General features: G+C 38.0%; 2 non-coding genes and 1 pseudogene across 2 annotated transcripts; all 3 read left to right on the top strand.

Moving 5' to 3' along the window:
• The first annotated feature begins 6,574 nt into the window (after window positions 1-6,574).
• LOC127010536 (small subunit ribosomal RNA) lies at window positions 6,575-8,569 on the top strand. Its single transcript, XR_007763292.1, has one exon. It is a non-coding gene; the product is annotated as a small subunit ribosomal RNA (ribosomal RNA).
• A 1,203-nt stretch (window positions 8,570-9,772) lies between these two features.
• LOC127010598 (5.8S ribosomal RNA) lies at window positions 9,773-9,951 on the top strand. The gene has a single exon (XR_007763331.1). It is a non-coding gene; the product is annotated as a 5.8S ribosomal RNA (ribosomal RNA).
• A 402-nt stretch (window positions 9,952-10,353) lies between these two features.
• LOC127010568 (large subunit ribosomal RNA) lies at window positions 10,354-19,669 on the top strand (annotated as a pseudogene).
• Window positions 19,670-24,759: the final 5,090 nt, after the last annotated feature.

The raw sequence follows: 24,759 nt of genomic DNA on the forward strand, positions 1-24,759 counted from the left end.
CCCCCTTGTGGGAGTTTCGTGGTGGCTGTGGTTGACACCTATATCGCGGGTAGAGTCCCCGGGATCGACGTGGATGTTGCGTTTATACAACTCGGGTGCTGCGACCCAAAGAACAGTAGAGATTTTAGATAGATCTCGCCCCAACGCAAGGGGAAGTGCTTGCCCGACAAGCAAGTACTTAAATTGCTACTGGGGTGGTTGCTATGTACATAGCTATAGCTTCTAGTCCGGGGCGTTGGTCTGGCGCTTAACCTAGACCCGCTGCACTATATGCTCCAAAGTGGGCATATGTGAGTGCCGTGGTTGTAATCCCTTTAGTGTGGAACACGCCACGTTAAATAAGTTCGGAGGGATCCGATTCCCACTGTCCCTATCTACTATCTAGCGAAACCACAGCCAAGGGAACGGGCTTGGAATAATTAGCGGGGAAAGAAGACCCTTTTGAGCTTGACTCTAATCTGGCAGTGTAAGGAGACATAAGAGGTGTAGAATAAGTGGGAGATATTAGACCTCGGTTTGGTATCGCCAATGAAATACCACTACTCTTATTGATTCCTTACTTACTTGATTAAATGGAACGTGTATCATTTCCTAGCCATTATACGGATATATTTATTATATCTTATGGTATTGGGTTTTGATGCAAGCTTCTTGATCAAAGTATCACGAGTTTGTTATATAATCGCAAACAAATTCTTTAATAAAACGGTGCATTTATGTATTTTTGATTTGAAAATTTGGTATAACTCCAATTACTCAGGTATGATCCAATTCAAGGACATTGCCAGGTAGGGAGTTTGACTGGGGCGGTACATCTCTCAAATAATAACGGAGGTGTCCCAAGGCCAGCTCAGTGCGGACAGAAACCACACATAGAGCAAAAGGGCAAATGCTGACTTGATCTCGGTGTTCAGTACACACAGGGACAGCAAAAGCTCGGCCTATCGATCCTTTTGGTTTAAAGAGTTTTTAACAAGAGGTGTCAGAAAAGTTACCATAGGGATAACTGGCTTGTGGCGGCCAAGCGTTCATAGCGACGTCGCTTTTTGATCCTTCGATGTCGGCTCTTCCTATCATTGTGAAGCAAAATTCACCAAGCGTTGGATTGTTCACCCATGCAAGGGAACGTGAGCTGGGTTTAGACCGTCGTGAGACAGGTTAGTTTTACCCTACTAATGACAAAACGTTGTTGCGACAGCATTCCTGCGTAGTACGAGAGGAACCGCAGGTACGGACCAATGGCACAATACTTGTTCGAGCGAACAGTGGTATGACGCTACGTCCGTTGGATTATGCCTGAACGCCTCTAAGGTCGTATCCGTGCTGGACTGCAATGATAAATAAGGGGCAATTTGCATTGTATGGCTTCTAAACCATTTAAAGTTTATAATTTACTTTTTAAACGACAATGGATGTGATGCCAATGTAATTTGTAACATAGTAAATTGGGAGGATCTTTGATCACCTGATGCCGCGCTAGTTACATATAAAAGCATTATTTAATACAATGACAAAGCCTAGAATCAATTGTAAACGACTTTTGTAACAGGCAAGGTGTTGTAAGTGGTTGAGCAGCTGCCATACTGCTTTGTGGCGAATTTTTAATCCTTTATATATTACATTCCTAAGGCCTAGATTTTCAAGTAAGAGACCAATTTGATTAACATATCAATATAAGTACAACTCGACCATCTAATAATAACAATATGAATCGTCATCTTATTAGTGACGCGAAGATTGGCAAACATATAATATAAAAATATTCCTAAGGTCTAGATTTTCAAGTAAGAGACCAATTTGATTAACATATCAATATAAGTACAACTCGACCATCTAATAATAACAATATGAATCGTCATCTTATTAGTGACGCGAAGATTGGCAAACATATAATATAAAAATATTCCTAAGGTCTAGATTTTCAAGTAAGAGACCAATTTGATTAACATATCAATATAAGTACAACTCGACCATCTAATAATAACAATATGAATCGTCATCTTATTAGTGACGCGAAGATTGGCAAACATATAATATAAAAATATTCCTAAGGTCTAGATTTTCATGTAAGAGACCAATTTGATTAACATATCAATATAAGTACAACTCGACCATCTAATAATAACAATATGAATCGTCATCTTATTAGTGACGCGAAGATTGGCAAACATATAATATAAAAATATTCCTAAGGTCTAGATTTTCAAGTAAGAGACCAATTTGATTAACATATCAATATAAGTACAACTCGACCATCTAATAATAACAATATGAATCGTCATCTTATTAGTGACGCGAAGATTGGCAAACATATAATATAAAAATATTCCTAAGGTCTAGATTTTCAAGTAAGAGACCAATTTGATTAACATATCAATATAAGTACAACTCGACCATCTAATAATAACAATATGAATCGTCATCTTATTAGTGACGCGAAGATTGGCAAACATATAATATAAAAATATTCCTAAGGTCTAGATTTTCAAGTAAGAGACCAATTTGATTAACATATCAATATAAGTACAACTCGACCATCTAATAATAACAATATGAATCGTCATCTTATTAGTGACGCGAAGATTGGCAAACATATAATATAAAAATATTCCTAAGGTCTAGATTTTCAAGTAAGAGACCAATTTGATTAACATATCAATATAAGTACAACTCGACCATCTAATAATAACAATATGAATCGTCATCTTATTAGTGACGCGAAGATTGGCAAACATATAATATAAAAATATTCCTAAGGTCTAGATTTTCAAGTAAGAGACCAATTTGATTAACATATCAATATAAGTACAACTCGACCATCTAATAATAACAATATGAATCGTCATCTTATTAGTGACGCGAAGATTGGCAAACATATAATATAAAAATATTCCTAAGGTCTAGATTTTCAAGTAAGAGACCAATTTGATTAACATATCAATATAAGTACAACTCGACCATCTAATAATAACAATATGAATCGTCATCTTATTAGTGACGCGAAGATTGGCAAACATATAATATAAAAATATTCCTAAGGTCTAGATTTTCAAGTAAGAGACCAATTTGATTAACATATCAATATAAGTACAACTCGACCATCTAATAATAACAATATGAATCGTCATCTTATTACTGACGCGAAGATTGGCAAACATATAATATAAAAATATTCCTAAGGTCTAGATTTTCAAGTAAGAGACCAATTTGATTAACATATCAATATAAGTACAACTCGACCATCTAATAATAACAATATGAATCGTCATCTTATTAGTGACGCGAAGATTGGCAAACATATAATATAAAAATATTCCTAAGGTCTAGAATCTTAAGCAATAGACCAATTCAACTAAGAGTTGACATATAAAAATATGTTCCTTTTAATGTTAGCAAAATTTTATCGTCACATACTGTTAGTGACGCGAACGTTTTTTTCTCCATGTTTATATGAATGTTTATTCAAAGGTAGAAAGGCAGGATCGTTATTTTATAAGTGAAGCGATAAAAAAATATTATGCAATAGGACATCTATTTATAAATATTTTTAAGTCTTAGAAATTCAAGTAAAGAGATTCAAGAAATTCATTCAACTTAGAGCGCACATATAATTAAAACTATTCCTGAGGTTTAGAAACCAAATTAAATAAAGAGGACATATAAACGTATGTGGTATTTTGATGGTAGTAAAAATGTATCGCGATATTATTAGTGACGCGACCAATTTTTATACTCTTTGCTCCATGTGCAAATATATCTAGTGTTTAGATAGTCAATTGAAAATGACAATTTTAACTAAAAGACTTAAAAAAGTGTTTGTCAAACTTATAATTTTGTCAATACTATATAAAACGCCAATCATATCCTTATAAAAGTAAATACGGTATATGGTTATAAATACAAAACCATATATAAATAAAAAAATGAAATCGTATGTATATGGCTTATAGGTATAATACCTATAAGGCATAATAATGTATAATATTAGCAAATATACATATAAAAGTGCATAAATTGTATAGATATGGCATAAAGTGACATATTTATGAGAATAGCTAGTAGAATTTGCCCATACACTACTAGCGAAATGAGATATTTATACCTAGTGAGGGCGGCACTAGTACTATAAATTGTGGCAAAATAAATCTTATGCAAATGCATAGGATTTTGTCAATACCGTACAAAAAACTAAGTAAAACGTATGGATATTGAAAAATAAATGGATTATATTCATAAAATACGAATATTTCTTGCATTCTCTTGTTATATGAGAGAATATCATACGGAGCGGGTAGCCCCTAGTATAGTAAGCAGTCGAATGGGAGACAGCGTGTCCAAAAACACCTATAGGGAGGTGGTCGTTGGCGGACCTCTCCTCGTATTGGTCAAACTTATGATTTTGTCAATACTATATAAAACGCCAATCATATCCATATAAAAGTGAATACAGTATATGGATATGAATAAAAAACCATACATAAATAAAAAAAAAATATGTATAAAAAATTATACATATATTTATATTAAGCAATCGTATGGATGTGGCTTATAGGTATAATACCTATAAGGCATAATAATGTATAATATAGCAAATATACATATAAAAGTGCATGAATTGTATAGATATGGCATATAAGTGACATATTTATGAGAATAGCTAGTAGAATTTCCCCATACACTACTAGCGAAATGAGATATTTATACCTAGTGAGGGCGGCACTAGTACTATAAATTGTGGCAAAATAAATCTTATGCAAATGCATAGGATTTTGTCAATACCATACATAAACCGTATGGATATTGAGAAGTTAATAGATTACATCTATAATATGAGAAGTATTTTAGTATTCTTATTAAATAAGAGAATACTATAAGGGTGAGTGGCAAAGAGAATTGAATATACCCGAATGGGAGACAGCGTGTCCAAAAACTACTATAGGTGGTGTGGCAAATATGAGGAAGGCAATATATCCATATAATGAAAATAAAAGTGCGTTTTCTTATTATATAAGAGAACACTATATGGGTGAGTGGCAAAGTAAATTGAATATACCCGAATGGGAGACAGCGTGCCCAAAAACTACAATAGGTGGTGTGGCAAATATGAGGAAGGCAATATATCCATATAATGAAAATAAAAGTGCGTTTTCTTATTATATAAGAGAACACTATAAGGGTGAGTGGCAAAGAGAATTGAATATACCCGAATGGGAGACAGCGTGTCCAAAAACTACTATAGGTGGTGTGGCAAATATGAGGAAGGCAATATATCCATATAATGAAAATAAAAGTGCGTTTTCTTATTATATAAGAGAACACTATATGGGTGAGTGGCAAAGTAAATTGAATATACCCGAATGGGAGACAGCGTGTCCAAAAACTACTATAGGTGGTGTGGCAAATATGAGGAAGGCAATATATCCATATAATGAAAATAAAAGTGCGTTTTCTTATTATATAAGAGAACACTATATGGGTGAGTGGCAAAGTAAATTGAATATACCCGAATGGGAGACAGCGTGTCCAAAAACTACTATAGGTGGTGTGGCAAATATGAGGAAGGCAATATATCCATATAATGAATATAAAAGTGCGTTGTCTTATTATATAAGAGAACACTATATGGGTGAGTGGCAAAGTAAATTGAATATACCCGAATGGGAGACAGCGTGTCCAAAAACTACTATAGGATGGTCAATGGGCCGGCCGTCTGCTATTGACATATGTCAGTAGAGAAGATATTATCCGTCAAATTTGTTTCTTTATTCATTTATTTGAATACGAGACTTGGCTCCGCGGTTAATATTTTAAGCCCAAAGATAATAACGTTGAAACAAAGGCCAAGTTTCTATTGTACATAGAATAACAAATTGTTTCCGAATTTTATCGTTAATTTTAGGAGGTAGGCTAACATGATTTATATTATATGTGTATTATTAAATAATAATAGTACATAAAAGTCTACCAAAGAAATATAAAAATGTAATTATGAATACATTTTCAATATTAATATCAACTTATATTGTTGATAATAAAAAATAGCTATTAAGAGATTTTTTTAAGAAATTATATAATATATAATAAAGAGTATATATATAAATAATATATAAGTATATATTATTTAAGAAATAAATATAGTAGTAATAATGATATATATACACTCGGTTCTATTTTATATATTACCAGAGACTTATATGGATATATATAGATAAATTTTAAATTTATCGTCAAAATACAAATGATTAACTCAATATCTTATATTGGTTAAACAAAAATTGTACATGTGTGGATACAATATATTATGTATGTCGAACAAAAATGATATTTTAGAATGAAATGTGCATATATAAAGAAAATATATGAAAAATAAATATTGTGTTTATAAAGAATATGATTCTTTTTGACATCAATAAAAACTTGTTATTATTAGTGGCGAAACAAGTATAAATTGGAAAACAAACGTATACGAATGCTATATAAAAATGGCCGTATTCGATAGAAATAAAATCTATAACAACATATATATTGCTAATTTCTATTCAAAAAATATGAATGAAATATGAATAAAAACATTATTCTGGTTGATCCTGCCAGTAGTTATATGCTTGTCTCAAAGATTAAGCCATGCATGTCTAAGTACACACGAATTAAAAGTGAAACCGCAAAAGGCTCATTATATCAGTTATGGTTCCTTAGATCGTTAACAGTTACTTGGATAACTGTGGTAATTCTAGAGCTAATACATGCAATTAAAACATGAACCTTATGGAACATGTGCTTTTATTAGGCTAAAACCAAGCGATCGCAAGATCGTTATATTGGTTGAACTCTAGATAACATGCAGATCGTATGGTCTTGTACCGACGACAGATCTTTCAAATGTCTGCCCTATCAACTTTTGATGGTAGTATCTAGGACTACCATGGTTGCAACGGGTAACGGGGAATCAGGGTTCGATTCCGGAGAGGGAGCCTGAGAAACGGCTACCACATCTAAGGAAGGCAGCAGGCGCGTAAATTACCCACTCCCAGCTCGGGGAGGTAGTGACGAAAAATAACAATACAGGACTCATATCCGAGGCCCTGTAATTGGAATGAGTACACTTTAAATCCTTTAACAAGGACCAATTGGAGGGCAAGTCTGGTGCCAGCAGCCGCGGTAATTCCAGCTCCAATAGCGTATATTAAAGTTGTTGCGGTTAAAACGTTCGTAGTTGAACTTGTGCTTCATACGGGTAGTACAACTTACAATTGTGGTTAGTACTATACCTTTATGTATGTAAGCGTATTACCGGTGGAGTTCTTACATGTGCTTAGATACTTGTATTTTTTCATATGTTCCTCCTATTTAAAAACCTGCATTAGTGCTCTTAAACGAGTGTTATTGTGGGCCGGTACAATTACTTTGAACAAATTAGAGTGCTTAAAGCAGGCTTCAAATGCCTGAATATTCTGTGCATGGGATAATGAAATAAGACCTCTGTTCTGCTTTCATTGGTTTTCAGATCAAGAGGTAATGATTAATAGAAGCAGTTTGGGGGCATTAGTATTACGACGCGAGAGGTGAAATTCTTGGACCGTCGTAAGACTAACTTAAGCGAAAGCATTTGCCAAAGATGTTTTCATTAATCAAGAACGAAAGTTAGAGGTTCGAAGGCGATCAGATACCGCCCTAGTTCTAACCATAAACGATGCCAGCTAGCAATTGGGTGTAGCTACTTTTATGGCTCTCTCAGTCGCTTCCCGGGAAACCAAAGCTTTTGGGCTCCGGGGGAAGTATGGTTGCAAAGCTGAAACTTAAAGGAATTGACGGAAGGGCACCACCAGGAGTGGAGCCTGCGGCTTAATTTGACTCAACACGGGAAAACTTACCAGGTCCGAACATAAGTGTGTAAGACAGATTGATAGCTCTTTCTCGAATCTATGGGTGGTGGTGCATGGCCGTTCTTAGTTCGTGGAGTGATTTGTCTGGTTAATTCCGATAACGAACGAGACTCAAATATATTAAATAGATATCTTCAGGATTATGGTGTTGAAGCTTATATAGCCTTCATTCATGGTGGCAGTAAAATGTTTATTGTGTTTGAATGTGTTTATATAAGTGGAGCCGTACCTGTTGGTTTGTCCCATTATAAGGACACTAGCTTCTTAAATGGACAAATTGCGTCTAGCAATAATGAGATTGAGCAATAACAGGTCTGTGATGCCCTAAGATGTCCTGGGCTGCACGCGCGCTACAATGAAAGTATCAACGTGTATTTCCTAGACCGAGAGGTCCGGGTAAACCGCTGAACCACTTTCATGCTTGGGATTGTGAACTGAAACTGTTCACATGAACTTGGGATTCCCAGTAAGTGTGAGTCATTAACTCGCATTGATTACGTCCCTGCCCTTTGTACACACCGCCCGTCGCTACTACCGATTGAATTATTTAGTGAGGTCTCCGGACGTGATCACTGTGACGCCTTGCGTGTTACGGTTGTTTCGCAAAAGTTGACCGAACTTGATTATTTAGAGGAAGTAAAAGTCGTAACAAGGTTTCCGTAGGTGAACCTGCGGAAGGATCATTAATGTTTTAATATCCTTACCGTTAATAAAATATTTGTTTATATTATAATAAATACATTATAGTATTACAAATAAAATATGAATTGCCAAAATGTATATGAGATCTATTATAGATCAAATGAAATTTCGAACAAGCAAATCGAAATAATGCAAATATTAAAATTATATATTGTATTTAATACATATGAGAGAAATTAATAAGCAGCCAAAGCAAACAAATAAAAATTCGAACAAGCAAATCGAATTATTAAAATAATAATATTAAATTATTATTGTATATCCTTACCGTTAATAAAATATTTGTTTATATTATAATAAATACATTATAATAATACAAATAAAATATGAATTGCCAAAATGTATATGAGATCTAATATAGATCAAATGAAATTTCGAACAAGCAAATCGAAATAATGCAAATATTAAAATTATATATTGTATTTAATACATATGAGAGAAATAATAAGCAGCCAAAGCAAACAAATAAAAATTCGAACAAGCAAATCGAATTATTAAAATAATAATATTAAATTATTATTGTATATCCTTACCGTTAATAAAATATTTGTTTATATTATAATAAATACATTATAGTAATACAAATAAAATATGAATTGCCAAAATGTATATGATCTAATATAGATCAAATGAAATTTCGAACAAGCAAATCGAAATAATGCAAATATTAAAATTATATATTGTATTTAATACATATGAGAGAAATAATAAGCAGCCAAAACAAACAAATAAAAATTCGAACAAGCAAATCGAATTATTAAAATAATAATATTAAATTATTATTGTATATAAACACAATTAAAATACTGTGTGTATATGGACCATAATATACACGCGTTGCGATATGTATTGTTCATCTCAGTTATGCGCATACATTGGATAATGCAACAACCTAAAATGTACAATGTTGTACCTGGTTTTATACAGGTTAATGTTTTATATAAATTTCAATTTATATCGCTAAAAAAGTATTAATATATATATATATATATTTATTTACAATAAATGCAATTTAAAAAGAAATACTTTGATATATATTGGTTATATAAAACTAAGACATTTCGCAGCATTCGTTTTAGGTATAAAAATAAATTTATTGAAGGAATTGATATATGCCAGTAAAATGGTGTATTTTTAATTTCTTTCAATAAAAACATATTTGACAAAATTAAGAAACCAATTTATAAAACTCTAAGCGGTGGATCACTCGGCTCATGGGTCGATGAAGAACGCAGCAAACTGTGCGTCATCGTGTGAACTGCAGGACACATGAACATCGACATTTTGAACGCATATCGCAGTCCATGCTGTTATGTACTTTAATTAATTTTATAGTGCTGCTTGGACTACATATGGTTGAGGGTTGTAAGACTATGCTAATTAAGTTGCTTATACAAATTTTATAATGAAATTTTATAAGCATATGGTATATTATTGGATAATAATAATTTAATTATTTTATTCATAATATTAAAAAATATATGAAAAACATTATCTCACATTAGTAAATAATTTGAATGTGAAAAACGAAGAGAAATATTTTCTTTTTCAATCAAATGATACTGAGAAATGTCTAGCATAAAAATTTATCTAGAATTGTCTCTTATTAATGATTAGAAAATAGAAAACCGTTGACAATATTATTGTTCTTCGTTGATTCGTTAAATCAAACAAATGCCATTTATATACAGATATTATTAATATAACGAATTTAATAAAATGTTTTATCATTATATATAAAGAATTAATTGCATATAAAAGTTATACACAACCTCAACTCATATGGGACTACCCCCTGAATTTAAGCATATTAATTAGGGGAGGAAAAGAAACTAACAAGGATTTTCTTAGTAGCGGCGAGCGAAAAGAAATCAGTTCAGCACTAAGTCACTTTGTCTATATGGCAAATGTGAGATGCAGTGTATGGAGCGTCAATATTCTAGTATGAGAAATTAACGATTTAAGTCCTTCTTAAATGAGGCCATTTACCCATAGAGGGTGCCAGGCCCGTATAACGTTAATGATTACTAGATGATGTTTCCAAAGAGTCGTGTTGCTTGATAGTGCAGCACTAAGTGGGTGGTAAACTCCATCTAAAACTAAATATAACCATGAGACCGATAGTAAACAAGTACCGTGAGGGAAAGTTGAAAAGAACTCTGAATAGAGAGTTAAACAGTACGTGAAACTGCTTAGAGGTTAAGCCCGATGAACCTGAATATCCGTTATGGAAAATTCATCATTAGAATTGTAATATTTAAACAATATTATGATAATAGTGTGCATTTTTTCCATATAAGGACATTGTAATCTATTAGCATACCAAATTTATCATAAAATATAACTTATAGTTTATTCAAATTAATTTGCTTGCATTTTAACACAGAATAAATGTTATTAATTTGATAAAGTGCTGATAGATTTATATGAATACAGTGCGTTAATTTTTGATTTTTGTAATTATTATATTCACTTGTAGGATTAACAATGCGAAAGATTCAGGATACCTTCGGGACCCGTCTTGAAACACGGACCAAGGAGTCTAACATATGTGCAAGTTATTGGGATATAAACCTAATAGCGTAATTAACTTGACTAATAATGGGATTAGTTTTTTAACTATTTATAGCTAATTAACACAATCCCGGGGCGTTCTATATAGTTATGTATAATGATATTTATATTATTTATGCCTCTAACTGGAACGTACCTTGAGCATATATGCTGTGACCCGAAAGATGGTGAACTATACTTGATCAGGTTGAAGTCAGGGGAAACCCTGATGGAAGACCGAAACAGTTCTGACGTGCAAATCGATTGTCAGAATTGAGTGTAGGGGCGAAAGACCAATCGAACCATCTAGTAGCTGGTTCCTTCCGAAGTTTCCCTCAGGATAGCTGGTGCATTTTAATATTATATAAAATAATCTTATCTGGTAAAGCGAATGATTAGAGGCCTTAGGGTCGAAACGATCTTAACCTATTCTCAAACTTTAAATGGGTAAGAACCTTAACTTTCTTGATATGAAGTTCAAGGTTATGATATAATGTGCCCAGTGGGCCACTTTTGGTAAGCAGAACTGGCGCTGTGGGATGAACCAAACGTAATGTTACGGTGCCCAAATTAACAACTCATGCAGATACCATGAAAGGCGTTGGTTGCTTAAAACAGCAGGACGGTGATCATGGAAGTCGAAATCCGCTAAGGAGTGTGTAACAACTCACCTGCCGAAGCAACTAGCCCTTAAAATGGATGGCGCTTAAGTTGTATACCTATACATTACCGCTAAAGTAGATGATTTATATTACTTGTAATATAAATTTTGAAACTTTAGTGAGTAGGAAGGTACAATGGTATGCGTAGAAGTGTTTGGCGTAAGCCTGCATGGAGCTGCCATTGGTACAGATCTTGGTGGTAGTAGCAAATAATCGAATGAGACCTTGGAGGACTGAAGTGGAGAAGGGTTTCGTGTGAACAATGGTTGATCACGAGTTAGTCGGTCCTAAGTTCAAGGCGAAAGCCGAAAATTTTCAAGTAAAATACAAATGCCAAACAAATATATATATTATCTGAAATCTAGCTAAATTAATATACTTGAATAATTTTGAACGAAAGGGAATACGGTTCCAATTCCGTAACCTGTTGAGTATCCGTTTGTTATTAAATATGGGCCTCGTGCTCATCCTGGCAACAGGAACGACCATAAAGAAGCCGTCGAGAGATATCGGAAGAGTTTTCTTTTCTGTTTTATAGCCGTACTACCATGGAAGTCTTTCGCAGAGAGATATGGTAGATGGGCTAGAAGAGCATGACATATACTGTTGTGTCGATATTTTCTCCTCGGACCTTGAAAATTTATGGTGGGGACACGCAAACTTCTCAACAGGCCGTACCAATATCCGCAGCTGGTCTCCAAGGTGAAGAGTCTCTAGTCGATAGAATAATGTAGGTAAGGGAAGTCGGCAAATTAGATCCGTAACTTCGGCATAAGGATTGGCTCTGAAGATTGAGATAGTCGGGCTTGATTGGGAAACAATAACATGGTTTATGTGCTCGTTCTGGGTAAATAGAGTTTCTAGCATTTATGTTAGTTACTTGTTCCCCGGATAGTTTAGTTACGTAGCCAATTGTGGAACTTTCTTGCTAAAATTTTTAAGAATACTAATTGGGTTAAACCAATTAGTTCTTATTAATTATAACGATTATCAATTAACAATCAATTCAGAACTGGCACGGACTTGGGGAATCCGACTGTCTAATTAAAACAAAGCATTGTGATGGCCCTAGCGGGTGTTGACACAATGTGATTTCTGCCCAGTGCTCTGAATGTCAAAGTGAAGAAATTCAAGTAAGCGCGGGTCAACGGCGGGAGTAACTATGACTCTCTTAAGGTAGCCAAATGCCTCGTCATCTAATTAGTGACGCGCATGAATGGATTAACGAGATTCCTACTGTCCCTATCTACACAGTCGGTGTTAGATTGCTCGTGCGAACAGACGTGTTTTCCGTACGCTCCGCGAGTGTAGCCAATATTGACTGATAGAGACCAGATACGAAGCTAGAAACAGCACGAAAATTCGTGTTTTGTGCCTGCGAACCCAGTGCGCGTGTTTTCCCTGTGTAAAAGTGGTGAAACCGGGTGAAATTGGGTTTTTCCCATTGGAAATTTTCCATTGCGCCACGTGTGTCACGAGAGAGGCGCTCTCTTGAGAGAGGAGTTAGGCTTATTTAGGCACATTTTGCCTAAAACAGCTGTGCGGTTTGTGTCATCGCTAAACTTTTATCAGCTGATCAGCTGATAGAGCTTTCCGACCAGCTGATAATAAAGGGGTAAGTCCTTGGTGGAAAAGCTTTTGGGTTGGAACTGCCGATAACCGGCGGATGGCGCCACCCAAAATGGATGTTGGAGATTCTGGCAGTGAGAGTGCTAGTAGTAGGGGAAGCAGTGGGGGCAGAGGACGACCCAGAGGTAAGCGCAATAAAGCGCCGCTGAGGGACGCCTCTAGGTGCAAGTTGATGGCACTGGATGCAACTGCCGCTGACACTGCGACAGCCCCTGCCGCTGCCGCTGCCGCTGCCCCTGCTGCTGCCGCTGCCGCTGCGCCTGTCGCTGCCCTTGCCGCAGCCCCTGCCGCTCCCGCAGCCCCCGCCGCTGCTGCATCCTCTGCTGAACACGAGAAGACCTTCGTTGCACCAGCCAGTCCTCTAAAATCCTTCTCGGATAGGGAGTGGAGAGGTAATGGTGCCGTCGCTGCCGAGATGGGGGACATCCGATCGGAGATCGGTAGGATGTTCATGGTCTCCTATGCCAACCCGGCCACAAATGTGAAGGTGCAGTCCGTAGCCAACCGCTACGAGGAGGTTGTTGCAGCCCTCCTTATACGGATTGGAGTGCTTGAGGACCGCCTTAAGAAGCAGACACCGGTTGCCTCGGCCGTCTCATACGCAGCCGCCGCTGCTAGAGGCGCGCACCTTATCGCCTCACCTGCTGCCCCTGTCGCCCCCTATGCCCCTGTAGCCGCACCGCGGAAAATCCGGGAGACCTGGTCGGCAGTCGTTGCATGTGATGATCCGGCCTTATCAGGGAGGCAAATTGCGGACAAGGTCCGCAAAGAGGTAGCGCCTGCTTTGGGCGTCAGAGTGCATGAGGTGCGAGAGTTGAAGTGGGGCGGCGCGATTATTTGCACGCCATCGCAGGCGGAGATGTCGAAAATCGTTGCCTCCGCAAAATTCGCTGAGGTGGGCCTTAAGGTGTCCAAAAACACTGCCGCAAAACCCAGGGTGACGGTACAGGATGTGGACACCACTGTGACGCCGGATGAGTTCATGATGGAGTTAAAAGAGAAAAACTTCGAGGAGATGTCGCTGAAGGAGTTCCAGAAGGCGGTAGTCCTGGCGACCAAGCCCTGGTCAGCAGCTAACAGCGCCACTATAAACGTGACGCTGGAAGTAGATGATCAGGCGTTGGCCGTTCTCGAAAGCGGGAGGGTGTATATCAAGTGGTTCTCTTACCGCTGCCGCTCTCAAGTGCGCACCTATGCGTGCCACCGATGCCTTGGTTTTGACCACAAAGTCAGCGAGTGTCGGTACGCTAGAGAAAACCAGGTCTGCCGCCAGTGCGGACAGAACGACCACGTCGCGGCGAAGTGCAAAAATGCGGTGGACTGCCGTAACTGCCGCCATAAAGGGCTACCCTCGGGGCACTATATGCTCTCGGGTGGATGCCCGATATATAGCGCTGTGCTAGCCAGGGTGCAAGCTAGACATTAACATGTTCAGCTTCATCCAAGCGAATTGTGGTCGAGGCCGTTGCGCTGTCATCGAGCTTGCAAAGCGGATGAGAGATGCTGGCCACCTGTTCGCACTCATTCAGGAGCCCTATGTGGACGCAGGCAAGCGTCTCACTGGACTCCCTGGAGGCATGAGAATCTTCGCTGACAAAAGGAAGAAAGCTGCCATCATCGTGGACGACCCGTCTGCCATCTGCATGCCCATCGAGACATTGACGACGGATTATGGAGTGTGCGTGAGTGTCACAGGAAAATACGGCACCATTTTTCTGTCCTCCGTATACTGCCAGTACTCAGCTGCCCTGCAGCCCTACACTGACTACCTGGATACGGTTCTGCTGCTAGCCAGCAGGACACCGACAATCCTCGGACTTGATGCGAATGCGGTTTCCCCGATGTGGTTCAGCAAAACTCCAGCTAACTCTGGAGACCGTCTGAATCGCGAACGGGGACAGCACATGGACGAGTGGATCATCGCAAGCGGTGTCTGTGTGCTTAATACGGCCAGCCAGGTGTTCACGTTCGATAATCACCGCTCCAGAAGTGATATCGACGTGACCTTCACCAACGAAGCAGCGCGTGTGTGGGCAACATACGAATGGAGAGTTGACTTCTGGGAGCTGAGTGACCACAACATCATCACTGTTGAGGTTACTCCAGATCCAAGCAGTACCGTTGAGAGCCTAGCTCCGGTACCGCAATGGAGGCTCTCCAATGCAAGTTGGCGAAGATTCAGAGTAGAACTAAGGGATGTAGCTGAATGTCTCGAGGAACTGGAGGAATCGCCGTTGGATGATCATGTGTCAGCCCTTCGCTCCATCGTACACGAAGTGTGCGACAGGGTAATAGGGCGCAGGATACCTGCAGCAAGGGGAAACGTAATATGGTGGAATCCTGAACTGAGTACCAAGCGCCAAGAGGTCAGGAGACTGAGGCGCAGGCTGCAGGCAGCTCGTCGGAGTGGCACCGGCGATGTTGAGCGACTTGCCGCTGGATTAAGGCTTGCCTCAGGCCAGTATAAGAAGCTTATCCTGATGACAAAGGAACAAAACTGGCGGGACTTCGTGGGACGGCACAAGGATGATCCATGGGGGCACGCCTACCGAATATGCCGAGGCCGGAAAAAGACAACCGATCTTGGATGTCTTAGGTCGAACGGCGCGCTACTTACGACATGGCACGACTGCGCAGATATACTCCTCCGCAACTTCTTCCCTGTTGCGGAATCCACAGTGCGTGAGGGTATAACTCCTGCTGCTCCACCGACCCTCGAAGCCTTCGAGGTGGCAACCAGCGTCGCGAAGCTGAGAAGCCGGCGATCGCCGGGAATGGACGGCATCACGGGTGGGATCGTCAAGGAGGTATGGCGTGCTATCCCTCAGCACCTGACGAAGTTGTACTCTCGATGCCTCTCGGAAGGATATTTTCCTGCCGAGTGGAAACACCCGAGAGTGATACCGCTGGTAAAGGGGCCAGATAAGGACAGGAGCGATCCTGCCTCTTATCGTGGCATATGCCTTTTGCCAGTGTTCGGAAAGGTGCTGGAAGGGATCATGGTGAATCGACTGAAGGATGTGCTACCGGATGGCTGCAGATGGCAATTTGGATTTCGGCCTGGACGCTGCGTTGAGGATGCGTGGATGCACGCTAAAAACACCGTTTCCACCAGCCGCGAGAGGAGGGTGCTGGGAATCTTTGTTGATTTCAAGGGTGCCTTCGACAATGTTGAGTGGAACGCGGTGCTGGATCGGCTTATCGACGTCGGCTGTCGAGAGATAGACTTGTGGAAAAGTTATTTCTCCGGTCGAAGTGCCAGTATCATCAGCAGTTACGAAGCGGCCACAGTGTCGGTTACACGGGGCTGCCCGCAAGGGTCCGTCAGTGGTCCATTTATTTGGAACCTACTGATGGATGTGCTGCTTCAGCGCCTGGAGCCACATTGTGCTCTGAGCGCGTTTGCAGATGACTTGCTACTTTTCGTCGATGGGAATTCCCGTGCCGATCTGGAGCGAAAGGGCGAGCAGTTGATGGACATCGTGGGAGCCTGGGGAGCTGAGGTTGGAGTGAGTGTGTCAACCAGCAAGACGGCAATCATGTTGCTGAAAGGGAATCTTTCAGACACTAGGAGACCGACCGTACGGTTTGCTGGAGCAAGCCTGCCATACGTCACCAAATGCCGGTACCTTGGCATCTTAGTCGGCGAGCGGATGAGCTTTCTCCCGCATATCTCTGCTCTCAGAGATCGGCTGGCTGGAGTTGCCGGAGGGCTAGCACGGGTGCTCCGAGTCGATTGGGGGCTCAGCTCCCGTGCTAAGAGGACGATATACAGCGGACTCATGGTCCCCTGTGCACTCTTCGGTGCCTCGGTCTGGTACAAGGCGGCGAGCAAGGGCAAGTCCTTAAGACTCCTCACCTCGTGCCAGAGAACCATCCTATTAGGATGCCTACCGGTATGCCGCACAGTGTCCACGGTGGCACTGCAGGTGCTTGCTGGTGCTCCTCCAATGGATTTAGACTGGAAATCCAAGATGGCTCTGCTAGACGAATGTCTGCTAAATGAGTGGCAACTCAGATGGGACCAAGCGGCTCACGGTTTTGTGACTCGCCAGTTTTTCCCAGAGGCAGCGTTCGTCTACAAGAGGAAGGACTTTGTCTTCACCTTAAGAGCCGGATTCTTGCTGACAGGACACGGGTCGTTCAACGCTTTCCTCCATGGTAGAACCCTCAGCACCACAACCGCATGCTCATGTGGAGAGGAGAGTGAGGACTGGCTTCACGTACTATGTGAGTGCCGCCTCTATAGCGATTTGCGTGACTTGGATGCCCTTGGCATTGTTCGAGTCCAAGAACGATGGAACGTCGCAGGAGTAGTCGAGACCCCAGAACGGATGCGTCTCCTAGGAGCTTTTGCTGATGCTGCCTTCTCGAGGCGTAGGATGGAAGCGACGAGGGATGAACCGCAGGCGCCGGGACAATAGTCCCAAAACCCCCTTGCCGTGTGGCAACGGCGAAGAATACTGCCACAGCTTGTCATTGCTTGTCGTAGGAGGCGACTAATATGACATGGTTGCCCCATCCGAGCTTGTCGGAGCTGAAGGGGTGAGGCCCACCGAGCCTGAAATTTCGGTGCCACGGGTTGAGTGGTTCTCCAAGGCTACTCATTGAGGTCGGCCCCCTAGTGGGAGTTTCGTGGTGGCTGTGGTTGACACCTATATCGCGGGTAGAGTCCCCGGGCTCGACGTGGATGTTGCGTTAATACAACTCGGGTGCTGCGACCCAAAGAACAGTAGAGATTTTAGATAGATCTCGCCCCTATGCAAGGGGGAGTGCTTGCCCGACAAGCAAGTACTTAAATTGCTACTGGGGTGGTTGCTATGTACATAGCTATAGCTTCTAGTCCAGGGCGTTGGTTTGGCGCTTAACCCAGACCCTTGCATTATATACTCCCTTGTGGGTATATTAGAATGCCGTGGCTGTAATACCTTCAGTGCGGAACACGTCACGTTAAATAAGTTCGGAGGGATCCGAGACACACCTGTCCCTATCTACTATCTAGCGAAACCACAGCCAAGGGAACGGGCTTGGAATAATTAGCGGGGAAAGAAGACCCTTTTGAGCTTGACTCTAATCTGGCAGTGTAAGGAGACATAAGAGGTGTAGAATAAGTGGGAGATATTAGACCTCGGTTTGGTATCGCCAATGAAATACCACTACTCTTATTGTTTCCTTACTTACTTGATTAAATGAAACGTGTATCATTTCCTAGCCATTATACGGATATATTTATTATATCTTATGGTATTGGGTTTTGATGCAAGCTTCTTGATCAAAGTATCACGAGTTTGTTATATAATCGCAAACAAATTCTTTAATAAAACGGTGCATTTATGTATTTTTGATTTGAAAATTTGGTATAACTCCAATTACTCAGGTATGATCCAATTCAAGGACATTGCCAGGTAGGGAGTTTGACTGGGGCGGTACATCTCTCAAATAATAACGGAGGTGTCCCAAGGCCAGCTCAGTGCGGACAGAAACCACACATAGAGCAAAAGGGCAAATGCTGACTTGATCTCGGTGTTCAGTACACACAGGGACAGCAAAAGCTCGGCCTATCGATCCTTTTGGTTTAAAGAGTTTTTAACAAGAGGTGTCAGAAAAGTTACCATAGGGATAACTGGCTTGTGGCGGCCAAGCGTTCATAGCGACGTCGCTTTTTGATCCTTCGATGTCGGCTCTTCCTATCATTGTGAAGCAAAATTCACCAAGCGTTGGATTGTTCACCCATGCAAGGGAACGTGAGCTGGGTTTAGACCGTCGTGAGACAGGTTAGTTTTACCCTACTAATGACAAAACGTTGTTGCGACAGCATTCCTGCGTAGTACGAGAGGAACCGCAGGTACGGAACAATGGCACAATACTTGTTCGAGCGAACAGTGGTATGACGCTACGTCCGTTGGATTATGCCTGAACGCCTCTAAGGTCGTATCCGTGCTGGACTGCAATGATAAATAAGGGGCAATTTGCATTGTATGGCTTCTAAACCATTTAAAGTTTATAATTTACTTTTTAAACGACAATGGATGTGATGCCAATGTAATTTGTAACATAGTAAATTGGGAGGATCTTTGATCACCTGATGCCGCGCTAGTTACATATAAAAGCATTATTTAATACAATGACAAAGCCTAGAATCAATTGTAAACGACTTTTGTAACAGGCAAGGTGTTGTAAGTGGTTGAGCAGCTGCCATACTGCGATCCACTGAAGCTTATCCTTTGCTTGATGATTCGATAATAAAATTGCATAATTTATTTGTTGTGTTGAACTTCTTATATAAAGTTCAACCAACAATCTATTTGTATGCATTGATTGTTTGCTTGGCTTTGTGGCGAATTTTTAATCCTTTATATATTACATTCCTAAGGCCTAGATTTTCAAGTAAGAGACCAATTTGATTAACATATCAATATAAGTACAACTCGACCATCTAATAATAACAATATGAATCGTCATCTTATTAGTGACGCGAAGATTGGCAAACATATAATATAAAAATATTCCTAAGGTCTAGATTTTCAAGTAAGAGACCAATTTGATTAACATATCAATATAAGTACAACTCGACCATCTAATAATAACAATATGAATCGTCATCTTATTAGTGACGCGAAGATTGGCAAACATATAATATAAAAATATTCCTAAGGTCTAGATTTTCAAGTAAGAGACCAATTTGATTAACATATCAATATAAGTACAACTCGACCATCTAATAATAACAATATGAATCGTCATCTTATTAGTGACGCGAAGATTGGCAAACATATAATATAAAAATATTCCTAAGGTCTAGATTTTCAAGTAAGAGACCAATTTGATTAACATATCAATATAAGTACAACTCGACCATCTAATAATAACAATATGAATCGTCATCTTATTAGTGACGCGAAGATTGGCAAACATATAATATAAAAATATTCCTAAGGTCTAGATTTTCAAGTAAGAGACCAATTTGATTAACATATCAATATAAGTACAACTCGACCATCTAATAATAACAATATGAATCGTCATCTTATTAGTGACGCGAAGATTGGCAAACATATAATATAAAAATATTCCTAAGGTCTAGATTTTCAAGTAAGAGACCAATTTGATTAACATATCAATATAAGTACAACTCGACCATCTAATAATAACAATATGAATCGACATCTTATTAGTGACGCGAAGATTGGCAAACATATAATATAAAAATATTCCTAAGGTCTAGATTTTCAAGTAAGAGACCAATTTGATTAACATATCAATATAAGTACAACTCGACCATCTAATAATAACAATATGAATCGTTATCTTATTAGTGACGCGAAGATTGGCAAACATATAATATAAAAATATTCCTAAGGTCTAGATTTTCAAGTAAGAGACCAATTTGATTAACATATCAATATAAGTACAACTCGACCATCTAATAATAACAATATGAATCGTCATCTTATTAGTGACGCGAAGATTGGCAAACATATAATATAAAAAAATTCCTAAGGTCTAGATTTTCAAGTAAGAGACCAATTTGATTAACATATCAATATAAGTACAACTCGACCATCTAATAATAACAATATGAATCGTCATCTTATTAGTGACGCGAAGATTGGCAAACATATAATATAAAAATATTCCTAAGGTCTAGATTTTCAAGTAAGAGACCAATTTGATTAACATATCAATATAAGTACAACTCGACCATCTAATAATAACAATATAAATCGTCATCTTATTACTGACGCGAAGATTGGCAAACATATAATATACAAATATTCCTAAGGTCTAGATTTTCAAGTAAGAGACCAATTTGATTAACATATCAATATAAGTACAACTCGACCATCTAATAATAACAATATGAATCGTCATCTTATTAGTGACGCGAAGATTGGCAAACATATAATATAAAAATATTCCTAAGGTCTAGATTTTCAAGTAAGAGACCAATTTGATTAACATATCAATATAAGTACAACTCGACCATCTAATAATAACAATATGAATCGTCATCTTTTTAGTGACGCGAAGATTGGCAAACATATAATATAAAAATATTCCTAAGGTCTAGAATCTTAAGCAATAGACCAATTCAACTAAGAGTTGACATATAAAAATATGTTCCTTTTAATGTTAGCAAAATTTTATCGTCACATACTGTTAGTGACGCGAACGTTTTTTTCTCCATGTTTATATGAAGGTAGAAAGGCAGGATCGTTATTTTATAAGTGAAGCGATAAAAAAATATTATGCAATAGGACATCTATTTATAAATATTTTTAAGTCTTAGAAATTCAAGTAAAGAGATTCAAGAAATTCATTCAACTTAGAGCGCACATATAATTAAAACTATTCCTGAGGTTTAGAAACCAAATTAAATAAAGAGGACATATAAACGTATGTGGTATTTTGATGGTAGTAAAAATGTATCGCGATATTATTAGTGACGCGACCAATTTTTATACTCTTTGCTCCATGTGCAAATATATCTAGTGTTTAGATAGTCAATTAAAAATGACAATTTTAACTAAAAGACTTAAAAAAGTATTTGTCAAACTTATAATTTTGTCAATACTATATAAAACGCCAATCATATCCTTATAAAAGTAAATACGGTATATGGTTATAAATACAAAACCATATATAAATAAAAAAATGAAATCGTATGTATATGGCTTATAGGTATAATACCTATAAGGCATAATAATGTATAATATTAGCAAATATACATATAAAAGTGCATAAATTGTATAGATATGGCATAAAGTGACATATTTATGAGAATAGCTAGTAGAATTTGCCCATACACTACTAGCGAAATGAGATATTTATACCTAGTGAGGGCGGCACTAGTACTATAAATTGTGGCAAAATAAATCTTATGCAAATGCATAGGATTTTGTCAATACCGTACAAAAAACTAAGTAAAACGTATGGATATTGAAAAATAAATGGATTATATTCATAAAATACGAATATTTCTTGCATTCTCTTGTTATACGAGAGAATATCATACGGAGCGGGCAGCCCCTAGTATAGTAAGCAGTCGAATGGGAGACAGCGTGTCCAAAAACACCTATAGGGAGGTGGTCGTTGGCGGACCTCTCCTCGTATTGGTCAAACTTATGATTTTGTCAATACTATATAAAACGCCAATCATATCCATATAAAAGTGAATACAGTATATGGATATGAATAAAAAACCATACATAAATAAAAAAAAAAAATATGTATAAAAAATTATACATATATTTATATTAAGCAATCGTATGGATGTGGCTTATAGGTATAATACCTATAAGGCATAATAATGTATAATATAGCAAATATACATATAAAAGTGCATGAATTGTATAGATATGGCATATAAGTGACATATTTATGAGAATAGCTAGTAGAATTTCCCCATACACTACTAGCGAAATGAGATATTTATACCTAGTGAGGGCGGCACTAGTACTATAAATTGTGGCAAAATAAATCTTATGCAAATGCATAGGATTTTGTCAATACCGTACAAAAAACTAAGTAAAACGTATGGATATTGAAAAATAAATGGATTATATTCATAAAATACGAATATTTCTTGCATTCTCTTGTTATATGAGAGAATATCATACGGAGCGGGTAGCCCCTAGTATAGTAAGCAGTCGAATGGGAGACAGCGTGTCCAAAAACACCTATAGGGAGGTGGTCGTTGGCGGACCTCTCCTCGTATTGGTCAAACTTATGATTTTGTCAATACTATATAAAACGCCAATCATATCCATATAAAAGTGAATACAGTATATGGATATGAATAAAAAACCATACATAAATAAAAAAAAATATGTATAAAAAATTATACATATATTTATATTAAGCAATCGTATGGATGTGGCTTATAGGTATAATACCTATAAGGCATAATAATGTATAATATAGCAAATATACATATAAAAGTGCATGAATTGTATAGATATGGCATATAAGTGACATATTTATGAGAATAGCTAGTAGAATTTCTCCATACACTACTAGCGAAATGAGATATTTATACCTAGTGAGGGCGGCACTAGTACTATAAATTGTGGCAAAATAAATCTTATGCAAATGCATAGGATTTTGTCAATACCGTACAAAAAACTAAGTAAAACGTATGGATATTGAAAAATAAATGGATTATATTCATAAAATACGAATATTTCTTGCATTCTCTTGTTATATGAGAGAATATCATACGGAGCGGGTAGCCCCTAGTATAGTAAGCAGTCGAATGGGAGACAGCGTGTCCAAAAACACCTATAGGGAGGTGGTCGTTGGCGGACCTCTCCTCGTATTGGTCAAACTTATGATTTTGTCAATACTATATAAAACGCCAATCATATCCATATAAAAGTGAATACAGTATATGGATATGAATAAAAAACCATACATAAATAAAAAAAAAATATGTATAAAAAATTATACATATATTTATATTAAGCAATCGTATGGATGTGGCTTATAGGTATAATACCTATAAGGCATAATAATGTATAATATAGCAAATATACATATAAAAGTGCATGAATTGTATAGATATGGCATATAAGTGACATATTTATGAGAATAGCTAGTAGAATTTCCCCATACACTACTAGCGAAATGAGATATTTATACCTAGTGAGGGCGGCACTAGTACTATAAATTGTGGCAAATTAAATCTTATGCAAATGCACAGGATTTTGTCAATACCATACATAAACCGTATGGATATTGAGAAGTTAATAGATTACATCTATAATATGAGAAGTATTTTAGTATTCTTATTAAATAAGAGAATACTATAAGGGTGAGTGGCAAAGAGAATTGAATATACCCGAATGGGAGACAGCGTGTCCAAAAACTACTATAGGTGGTGTGGCAAATATGAGGAAGGCAATATATCCATATAATGAAAATAAAAGTGCGTTTTCTTATTATATAAGATAACACTAAATGGGTGATTGGCAAAGTAAATTGAATATACCCGAATGGGAGACAGCGTGTCCAAAAACTACTATAGGTGGTGTGGCAAATATGAGGAAGGCAATATATCCATATAATGAAAATAAAAGTGCGTTTTCTTATTATATAAGAGAACACTATAAGGGTGAGTGGCAAAGTAAATTGAATATACCCGAATGGGAGACAGCGTGTCCAAAAACTACTATAGGTGGTGTGGCAAATATGAGGAAGGCAATATATCCATATAATGAAAATAAAAGTGCGTTTTCTTATTATATAAGAGAACACTATATGGGTGAGTGGCAAAGTAAATTGAATATACCCGAATGGGAGACAGCGTGTCCAAAAACTACTATAGGTGG

Source organism: Drosophila biarmipes, chromosome X (genome assembly GCF_025231255.1).
Source record: "Drosophila biarmipes strain raj3 chromosome X, RU_DBia_V1.1, whole genome shotgun sequence".
Lineage (NCBI taxonomy): Eukaryota > Metazoa > Arthropoda > Insecta > Diptera > Drosophilidae > Drosophila > Drosophila biarmipes.